General features: G+C 43.0%; 1 protein-coding gene across 38 annotated transcripts in view; it reads right to left on the bottom strand.

Annotated features, from left to right (window-relative positions):
- The window catches only part of strbp (spermatid perinuclear RNA binding protein), a 77,830-nt gene extending 70,318 nt beyond the window's left edge, over window positions 1–7,512 (bottom strand). For 7 of the 38 annotated variants that reach the window (XM_083568735.1, XM_083568751.1, XM_083568746.1 and 4 more), the window contains exon 1: window positions 7,279–7,466. The gene's annotated coding sequence lies outside the window, so the exon portion shown is untranslated. Of the gene's footprint in view, window positions 1–5,894; window positions 6,064–7,025 lie in introns of those variants that run through there. The other 31 variants (XM_083568743.1, XM_083568734.1, XM_083568730.1 and 28 more) reach the window with 18 other exon arrangements.
- Between the last annotated feature and the right edge of the window lie 4,064 nt (window positions 7,513–11,576).

Genomic DNA, 11,576 nt, shown 5'->3' on the forward strand with positions numbered 1-11,576 from the left:
AGAAGATTGAATAATCTTTCACGTGTGACTACTGTTTCTACTAAAACACTCCGTGCACCATGAAGATTTCATCAAGTGATTATTTTATCATCAGTTGCATTTGTGAAAAAGACGTCAATTTTCTTTACACTTTGAGTCACACGGGGTAAAGAGTGTAAAATGCTGAGTCAGATAAAAAGTCAGCCCTTGAAGAAACTGTTAATTGGAACTCTTAATTTGTGCTTCTTGAATGCTCGATGCTTACTGGTTCGAACACATTCAGATATGCAAATATTATGCAAATGTACATCCGGAGTCACTTTTTTCAAAAGGGTGTAAATAATATTCACAACTAAACTTGGTGCAATTCTCACGTTTTCTTAGTGTCGCTGCAGCAGAAGTCCAAAACATGTTTAGTGACAAAAATGTTTTCACACACCACACCCCTTCAAAAACTAAACAAAAAAGCAAGCACACATATTCAAACAATTCCATCTACCAGCCAAGCGTGTGAGTACGCCATGTACTGTGTGTGCGTGATTGCTTCTCTTTCATCCATGCACTCGGAAGGCAATTTGTAATTCCTGATGTTTAGACATGCTACCGTTTCTGTGCATTCTGTGTGTGTGTATGTGAGAGAGAGAGGGGGGGGGGGGGTGCACGAGGATCTGCTCTGTCCCTGTCTCTGAAGTCTCAAATACCTTACAAGGCCATCCATACCCTGTGTCTGCTCAAGATCCAGTTTCTCATCTCTGGATTCATTTCCGCTGCTCCTACTTTGCTGTCAGGCTTCTATTTACACACACACTGCTGATACAGAACAGAACCACACACTCAGAGATGCACAACTCTTTTACCTTCAGTGTATCTGAGAGTGCACTTGAACCGTGGCTCTCTCGACTGAGGCGGCGGCGCTGTTCGGCACAGAGGGGTCTCCGGGAGGTCGCTTCCCTTCCTGAGAACAAAGCTGCCCTTGTCGTCGGAGTGAATGGACCCAATACAAACACGACCAGACGGTTTTCAATTCCTCTTAGCTACTTGACTGAACTCTTTATATTGAGCCTGGCACGGTTACCCGCTCACTGTACCTTCTGTGTGCGCTTCGACTTTACAAGTCTATACCAGGAGCCGTTTCAGACACAGGTTCTCCTCCCCTAGTGCTAAATATCCCCCAGACTACTGTGAGTAAAATCCAACCACACCATAAACGGTTGTGCGATGCCCATGGCTGTGCAGATCTGAGACCCAGAGAACAAGGAGTATATTACGGTAAATACTGTAGGTCCTGCTCTCTTTGGATCAGATTCGTTTTTCAGTGGGAAGTCTTTAATGAAGCTCCTGCATTGAGATCACAGCTAAACAACAACAGGAGCAGGGAAATTCCGGAAAGTGTATTTCCTATATACCTGGATGTTTGTGCCACAATGTTGTGTGATCACGTTCCTTTTACAACATAACATCCAACTGTTGAGGCACTAAATAGGTAGAGAAGAGAGGCAACAACCCAAAATCCTTTTCTTTTGCAGAAACATTAAAAGCTACGAGATTAAACACAGCAAGCGGTCATTCTTTCTCCCCCAGCGTGAGCAGACATCCACATATTAAATCACAGGCGTATGTATGATTAGAGTTTAAAGAAAACTGAAACATTTCTCTCTACAAGTTGTAGCACACAGACAAAAATAAAATCGAAGTAGCAATCTTGTACAATAGCAAATGAGACCATGACGGCATTTTGGTTTATAATTCAGTCTGAACAGGGCCACAGTCATGCGTACAATAACACAATAACGCACTAACACACCAAAGTGGCATGTTGCAGTGGTTACGAGCTATACCGCAATCTTCAAACCTACACAATGCACTTATGTAGGGCATTTCACATATCTGTCACTCTACCATGTGTACTATTTAAAATGATGCTGCCTGTTTGCAGACTGTTTTACGAGCACTAGAGCTTTAGAGGTTTTCAATTCAATTATCGTTTAATAAATAAAAAAAAAAGACAAAACTCAAATCTCTCACGTCGCCTGAGAAACTTATTTACGTACACATACAATTGGTTAATGTATATTGTGATAAAATTATCAGTTCAATCAAAATATAAACTGATAGTGCTGCAGCAGGAAGTGGAGTAAAAAAAAACCTACTCCTGCTGCTGGCTTTACTTTCTTCATCAGCTTCAGGAGAGAGCCAGGAATAGCACTGATCAGCAGGGGGTAGGAGAGAGAGAGGGAGAGAGAAGGAATAGATAGAGACCTCTTCAAACACTCAACTGATAAAATGACATAAATCTGTGCTGTCGTATTACTAAAAATACATCTCTTTATCTGTACGCCCCTGTGTATGTGTGTGTATGTGTGTGTCTGTGGGCAATGTCAGAAAATTGCTCTGAAACAGAATCCATCAGCAGCACTAAAAATAATTAAGACGATTTACGAGTGCATTTAGAAGCGCTTGTTAAAATTGGATTTGTAATTGGACCACTGGATCTGCAAAAACATGTTAATGCTGGGAATCATCATCATTTTACTGCTACAAATTAGTTGCGTTTATCACATTATGATAAACCCTGTGGACACATCGGAATCCTGGTGGCGCTGGAACGGGAACGCGGTCTGCGAGCTTTGATCCGAGGAAATTGTGCATCTCGGATTTAATGCGTTAATCGGTACTGGAGGTTGCAGCAGGAGAAGAAAGGCATCGGATGAAGAAAAAGATAACGGGAGAACAAGGCCTCTGACCTTTGACCTTTTGACCTTTGCAGTTTATACTATGCTGATCCAGATCCTTCTTGCACTGACATAATAGAAAAAAGGACATCTGAGCTGAACCTTGAGCCGAGACTTTTTATTGATCTTTGCCTCTCAACCCAACCGCGGAACATTAAATATGCTTAAGCAGAAGCTCAGAAAGACAAGCGCAAAAGCAAGCAGACTACACTGCCTTAGTGAAACAAATTAGAAAGAAACGTTTCCAACTGCAGTGGAATCCATGTGGATCTCTCTCTCTCTCTCTCCCTCTCTCTCTCTCTCTCTCTCTCTCTCTCATACACACACACACAGACACACACACATATATATATATATATATATCTCCTTTCTGTCTTTTTCCCTCTCTCTCTGTTTGAACTGTTCAAGAATTTGTTTGGCACGTGGACTGGAAATAGCCTGTGGGCAGATTGTGTATCCTCAGGTTGAAATGTTGAGGATGTTGCTGCTTGCACTGGATGAATTCCAGGCACAGAGAGAGAGAGAGAGAGAGAGAGAGAGAGAGAGAGGGGGGGGGGGGGGGGGGGGGGACAGAAGTAGAAGAGACCAGAAGAGAATAGTAAATTTTTTGCAAACAGGGAGAAAAGAAAAAAAGATAGGTGTTACAGTGACAGAGAAAGTAAGAATGGGGGGGGGGGGGGTCAGAGACAAAGCTGTAATAATAGAGAAAAGGAAGAAATGCCAGAGAGAAACAGATGCAGAAATAGATAAAGAGAGACTAAACAGAAGCTCACTATCGAGCTTGTTTCGTAACGCAGACCAAACACAGACAACACAAAAAGAGGAAATCCAAGTGTAAAAAAAGTGTCAAATTTCACCACCAATGATCTGTAACCTCACACAACACATTACAACGTTGGTATGAAAAACATGTAAGTAAAAAACAATGAAACCACAAAGCATTACAATTTACATTTACAGTGATGTGAAAAAGTGTTTGCCCCCTTTCCTGATATCTTTTTTTTTTCCATGTTTGACACACTTTAATGTTTCAGATCATCAAACTAATTTAAATATTAATGAAAGATAATACAACTGAACACAACATGCAGTTTTTAAATAAAGGTTTTTATTATTGAGCGAAAACAAAATCCAAAACTACATGGCCCTGTGTGAAAAAGTGTTTGCCCCCTTGTTAAAACTGTGGTTTATCACACCTGAGTTGAATTTTTCTCGCCACACCCAGGCCTGATTACTGCCACACCTGTTCACTATCAAGAAATCTCTTAAATAGGACCAGCGTGACAAAGTAAAGTAGACCAAAAGATCCCCAAAAACTAGACAGCATGCTGAGATCCAAAGAAATTCAGAAACAAATGAGACAGAAAGTAATTGAGATCCATCAGTCTGGAAAAGGTTATAAAGCTGTTTATAAACCTTTGGGACTCCAGAGAACCACAGTGAGAGCCATTATTCATCAAAAACATGAAACAGTGAAGAACCTTCTCAGGAGTGGCCGACCGACCAAAATTACCCCAAGAGCACAGCGACCACTCATCCAAGACCCCACAACAACATCCAAAGAACTGCAGGCCTCAATTGCCTCAGTGAAGGTCAGTGTTCATGACTCCACCATAAAAAAGAGACTCAGCAAAAATGGTCTGCATGGCGGAGTTGCAAAACCAAAACCGCTGCTGAGCAAAAAGAACATAAAGGCTTATCTCAGTTTTGCCAGAAAAGATCTTGATGATCCCCAAGACTCTTGGGAAAATACTCTGTGGACTAACGAGACAAAAAAATTTACTTTTTGGAAGGTGTGTTCCATTACGTCTGGCGTAAAGGTAACAGCGCATTTCAGAAAAAGAACATCATACCAACAGTAAAATCTGGTGGTGGTAGTGTGATGGGGCTGTTTTGCTGCTTCAGGGCCTGGAATTCTGTTGTTTAACAAAAGATCCTGAATCTGTTTGTGACCTCAAGCTGACGCAGACTTGGGTTCTGCAGCAGGACAATGATCCAAAACACACCAGCAAGTCCACCTCTGAATGGCTGAAGGAAAACTAAATGAAGACTTTGGAGTGGCCTAATCAAAGTTCTGACCTGAATCCTATTGAGATGCTGTGGCATGACCTTAAAAAGGCGGTTCGTTCTCAAAAACCCTCCAATGTGGCTGAATTACAACAATTCTGTTCAGATGAGTGACCAAGCTTCTTTCACAGCGCTGAAACAGACTCAGGGAAAGTTTTCACAAACGCTTGATCGCAGTCGTCACTGCTGAGGGCGGCCCAAGCAGTTATTAGGTTTAGGGGAGCAAACACTTTTTCACAGTTTTGGATTTTGTTTTCCCTCAATAATAAAAACATTAATTTTAAAACTGCATGTTGTGTTCACTCGTGTCATCATTACTAATATTTAAATTAGTTTGATGATCTAAAACATTAAAGTGTAAAAACATGCAAATAAATAAGAAATCAGGAAGGGGGCAAACACTTTTTCACACCACTGTATTACAGAATTGTGACGCTGTTTATTTACAAGCAACACGTGTCAAGCAGTCAAAAAAATATATATATAATAATAATAGGAAGAAGAAGAAGAAAAAAACTAAACAGAGTCACACGGGGATTGTAAAGACACCTGGCAGGATCATTTCCGTGTTAGGAAACAGGATATACAAATACAAGCACGCGCGTAGCGAGGAGGAGACACAATGCCGCTCAAATGGTTATAAACAGTAGGAAGAAAATGATCTAATCACATCAATCAATCAGTTAATGAATAAAACAACAGCATTGTTTACACTCGCGAAAACTGCGGAAGTGGAGCCGAGGACACCTGCCTGATCATCCCGTGACGTCATACCAGCCACAAAAAAAACAGTCGCGCGACAAGCAAATTAAAGCCCAACGGTCAGTAGCAGTTAGCTTAATAATAATAACCTGAGGAAAAAAACACCACATTTTAATGATTTTATCACACAAACACGAGTCAAACAACTAATAACGAAACCAAAAGCAACAAATCAAAACCGCTGACAGTCGAAGTGACAGTCGATATACTGCGATCCGAATTTTTTACCTCAGACATTCATTTCACTGCTAACCGACTTTATATTCTCAATTCACCGCCATATCAGTAAAGTTACTCTGCAACACGTGATGACATTTCGGTCCTTAAGTAAACGAACAAACAGAATAAATATACCTTTTGTTGCAGCTTCTTCTTCTTCTCGAAAATTGAACATTCATATAAATATATGAGCAGAGAAGCGCTGACTGACTCCGCGCGCGTTCTCTGACACGCGCACCTTGTCGAGTGCGTGCGCGGATTTAAAACACCCCGCACGCGCGGGGAGGCTCGAGCGCCGCGAAGCAACGCGCATGCGCAGGAGAAACCCCCCTCACGTTCTGCGTGTAAAAAAACACAACATCAGCAGCATGGGTATTGAGCTAGCATCCGCAACCCCTTCCAAGAACTAGTCTGAGAACCCACCCGAGATCCTTGACAATCCCTCCGAGAACCCGTCAAGGAACCTCTCCTAAAAGCCCTCCGAGAACCCATCCGAGATCCGCTCTGAGAACCCCATCCGAGTAACCTATTCGAGATTCCACACAAGAAGCCTTCCGAGAACCCGTCTAGAAACCTCTCATAAAAGCCCTCCAAGAACCCTACCTGATATCCGCTCCGAGAACTCGTCTAAGAACCCCATCCGAGAAACTCACCCGAGATCTGCTCTGAAACCCGGTCTGAGAACACCTTCCTAAAAAAACCCATCCGATAACCCCTTCGAAAACCTTATCCGAGATCTGTTTTAAGAACTAATCTGGGAACCCCCTCCGAGATCCAGTCCGAGAAGCTCCCTGAGAACCCCCTCCGAGATCCAGTCCGAGAAGCTCCCTGAGAACCCCCTCCGACAACCAGTCCGAGAAGCTCCATGAGAACCCCCTCCGACAACCAGTCCGAGAAGCTCGCTGAGAACCCCCTCCGACAACCAGTCCGAGAAGCTCGCTGAGAACCAGTCCGAGAAGCTTCATGAGAACCCCATCCGAGAACCCCCTCGAGAATCGACCCTCTCCGGTACAGCTCTGCGCTTGTCTCTCATTACAGTTAGATCCATGTTCTCGGGATTAGATATAAGAACCGCGAGGTGTCATCATGGTCGACAGAGAAGAACCCATAATAGGAAGTTTTTGTTTTTCTGTTTAAAATGGTGGTTGAAATGCTGAAGTTCAGACCGCTGGTGGTGCTCTAAAGCCATAATACATAATACATTATTCACACAGATCCTGCGGTGCAACCAATTCTGGAGGAATGGAATGGGAGAAGAGACTCTACCGCAATAAACAGCACCTCAGCGAGAAGATGCTCCGTGGAGGAAACCGTGGAATCTGCCGAGGAAACCCTGAACAGCGCGGGGATGAACTACATGCTTCACCGCGATGCCGTCCGGAGCTCAGACACCAGAATGCGCTCCTGGGTTCATCGCAGCGAAAATAAATCTCTCACACACACACACACACACACACACACACACACACACACACACACACACACACACACACACACACACACGCACACACGCGCGTACCTGGAGCGAGTTGCGTTCCGTCCCCGAGCGCAAATAACCATCCGATTCCTGTGTTTTCCTTCCGCTCTGCTCCGTGTCTCGCTTACACACACTCCTCACACACACTCTTACACACACCGCCTCTCCGCTCTGCTCCTTGTCTCGCTCACACACACACACACACACACACACACAATCACAGCGCCTCTCCGCTCTCCAGAGTCCCGAACGCTGCCTGCATTTCGACCACGGTGCCGCTCACGTGACTTCCCACGCCTTCTCTGATTGGTCAGCGCGGCGCACCTGCTTGACTGCACTACAGTCTTCTCGTGTAGCTTAAGTTTATCGGAACATTGTGTCCGGTTAGTATCGGGTTCAGTACCACACTGCCACCATATTAATGCAATAATCAACCGTCATTAGATTATTTATTTTTATTCTAATTGCCACCAGTGATTACGTTTGATCCCTAAACAATCACTGATTAATAGTCAACCAATCACTGATCATAATATTTCCCTACAGCCAATCACTGATCATTATTGTTCCCCACGACCAATCACTGATCATTATTGTTCCTTATGACCAATCACTGATCATTATTGTTCCCCACGACCAATCACTGATCATTATTGTTCCCCACGACCAATCACTGATCATTATTGTTCCTTATGACCAATCACTGATCATTATTGTTCCCCACGACCAATCACTGATCATTATTGTTCCTTATGACCAATCACTGATCATTATTGTTCAGTCTCTGATCAACATTACACATATGAGCAATAATTGATCCCCATTTCTCATACAAGTAAATCACTGATCATCAATGTATCCAACAACCAATCACTGATCATTATTGTTTCATAGGACCAATCGGTGATCGTTACTGTTCCTTACAACCAATCACAACAAATACATTTGTATAAATTTGTCTCTAAAGATTTCGTTTCTGCATCGTTGCTGAAGCGTTTAGAACTGCTCAATAGAAACATTCTCCGAATATATTCTCAGCTAACAAACCAAAAGATACCTGCAGACAACCTGCACACGTTCTGCTGCGTCTGGCCGAATAACACCCACATCAAGATGTTCACATTTTAATGACAGCTCTGGAATTTATAACGACTTGCTTGTGGATGATTTTCCTACAAGAGCATGAGACAGCAGGAGTGTTCCATCTTTCAATATTCTGACTCAGCGAGGAGATGATTACGCATTCATTCCTCACACCTTCATTTAATCAAGAGCTTCTGCTGATTAGTTTACAGAAGCAGGTACGCGTGAAATGAACACAAAACCACGGGATGGAGACACAGAGCTCTGCGGCTGCGGCAGAGAGAAAGTGGAGGATGCGGATTAAACACACGTCAAGATGATGCCTACTAAGTGAAGGGACGTGGAGACCTACAGCCACAAATAAACTGGAATGTGAGCAAGCCGGCCAGTCCTGTAACACTACTGACCCACACACACACACACACACACACACACACACACACACACACACACACACACACACACACACATATCAGGGAATGCTCGTGCTGCATGTTGTGCAACATACACCACAAACAGGAAGCAAGTTTTTATGCACAATGATGAAGTACTTTGTAAAGGAAATTGGTGGACAGTTTATGCTTACAATAGGACACTAACACCATTCATTTAATACCCCCCCAACCACACACACACACACACACACACACACACACACACACACACACACACACACACACACACACACACACACACACACACACACACACACACACACACAGCTGAATCTCTTTCAAAATGAAAGTATCTATCAGACAGGTTTCCTCCCCTCATGAGGCACTAATAAGTCCCCTGTCATCTCTATTAGACGTGACATATAATTTAATAGAACTGTGCATGTTCTTGCATAAATGCATATATTAGTGGCTCTCAATCTACACCCGGATAATGTGATTAGACGAAACCCCGCCCACCTCCTCATTCTCGTCTCACTCCACCGTCTGCTCTGCTTCTCGCTGGAACCTGAGCTTGGATTTGTTTTGTTTATAATAATTTTTTATGATTTTTTCAAATAAATCGAATTTCAAAACATAAAAAAATCTACAAGCAGAATCAATCCAGACCTCAGCAACAAGGGATGCATTACAAAAGATATGGTAAACCTGTACTATATATTAATAATTCATAAATATGCATGAATATGCAAATGAGCAGCTCTGAAGTAATATCCCGCTGCACAAACTGCTGCAAAACGTAGCTTCTAATACCATATGGTTTCTAAAGTAACAGCTTGTTCACAGGAAGGAGTCTCCAGTGTCAGTGCTTCGTCCCGGTCGGATATAAAGTTTGAGCCATGATCATCATCGGGACACCATTCTTTAAATGTTGAAGTCATTAGGGGACATGCCATGATAGGAAAATAATCAACTGTGAGGTTTACAGTAACATTAACTCCACTTCATCACTGATTCATTTCCCGTACAAGGCATGACACACTCAGGTTTGTTCATTACATGAAGATAAAAATATGAAAAATTGTGTGTGTGTGTGTGTGTGTGTGTGTGTGTGTGTGTGTGTGTGTGTGTGTGTGTGTGTTTTATAAAGTGCAGCACTCTCTGCTTTACTCTAGGCATCTGAGCTCTGACAATCAGGTCATCTTTCCCTGTAGGGCGTTTCTTCTGGACTGGGAACACACTGTTCTCCCTGAGACCCATAAGAACATAAACAGCTCTGTCTCTCTTACTCTCTTTCAATATATACCTTTCTCTCCCTCTATCCCTCTATCCCTCTCTATCATCCTCCCCATCCCAGCTTACCAAGCACTATTTATTTACCCACAATCCTCCACAGTCTTTCATTAAGCTACCGATGATGTCACTCACCTCCAGCACTGTGGCGTATGCCCGAGAAACAACTTGATGCAAACTCAGTAATAGAATAGTTTATAATATAGCTTTAATTTGTCACATATACATTACAGCACAGTGAAATTCTTTTCTTCGCTTATCTCGGCTTGTTTAGAAGCTGGGGTCAGAGCGCAGGATCGTGTTAGGGGCCCAAGAGTGGCAGCTTGGTGATACCAGGGCTTAAACCCTGAACTTCTAATCAGTAAACCAGCGCCTTAACCACTAAGCTACCACTCCCCCAGAAGGTGTAATTCTATACAGCATACACTATACAGTAATAACTGCTCTTCTTGATCTCGATCTGCAAAAGCTGTTGCTAGAAAAATGATCAAATAAAAAAGTTTTTTTAAATGATGCAACGATGTAAGTCACCGAATCTTACCATCAATAATAGAAAGAGAGAGAGAAAGAGAGATGGAAAGAGAAGTGACAGCTGTCTGATAGGAAGACACATCCCTAAGCCCTTCCCCTGGCCCCACTCCCAATTATATCTCAATTCATGCTGGATCTTTACAGTGGTGTCAAAAAAGTGACCTTTGAGCTGGATCTTCATCTTTAGGAAGAGGGTGAAGTCCGCAGAAGCCAAATCTGGAAAATAGTGTGTGTGCGGAGGTAAAAACTTGGATTTTGCCGAACAGTTTTGACATTCTCGGGGGTCGAGCTCGTCGAAGGTCTTCCTGATCTCTCGTCATCTTCCAGTGATGTTCCGCTCGAATGACTCATTGCAGCGTTGCCACATGTCAAACGTACGTCACATCAAACATCTCTGTGGCAGATTTGCCCAGTTTCATGCAGAATTTCATGTTTGCTCTTGTTCTCGTCATGTTCTAACTTGGTAACGCATGGGTCAGATTAGCACCAGTTCCACCATTATTCTCGAAACTTTTTTTTTTTTTCACCTCGTATCTGAATATGCGACTTTTTATCTGTTTATAGTTACATTTATCGTTGTCAAATCATTGGAGCTATAAGCAGTAGCTTAAACAATGACATGAAAAAAAAAACTGACAATGTCAGTAATGTACAGCTTTACCAATGACTGTCACAAAGCTCTGGCACTGGAGACTCCTTCCATGAATGTCTTAAAGGTTGCCATAGAAACATTATAATATCAGATTGAGTGTGTTCGTATGAACCTGTTTTATAGGCAGAGCTGCTGCTCCACAAAACGAATCAACACATTCTGTCTGATCAGATTCCCTTCATGTCTATGTGTGTGTGTGTGTGTGTGTGTGTGTGTGTGTGTGTGTGTGTTACCGGGTGAGCATTTGGGTGTGTGCTGTCTGGCCCTTTGCCTGGTGAAGGAAGCTGAAGCCAAGGTGACATTCAGCAGATGGCAGCGTCAGTGTGAGGTGCAAACACACACATACACACACACACACACACACACACACACACACAAACGCGCGC

The sequence above is a fragment of the Silurus aristotelis genome, assembly GCF_946808225.1.
Source record: "Silurus aristotelis genome assembly, chromosome: 18".
Taxonomy (NCBI): domain Eukaryota; kingdom Metazoa; phylum Chordata; class Actinopteri; order Siluriformes; family Siluridae; genus Silurus; species Silurus aristotelis.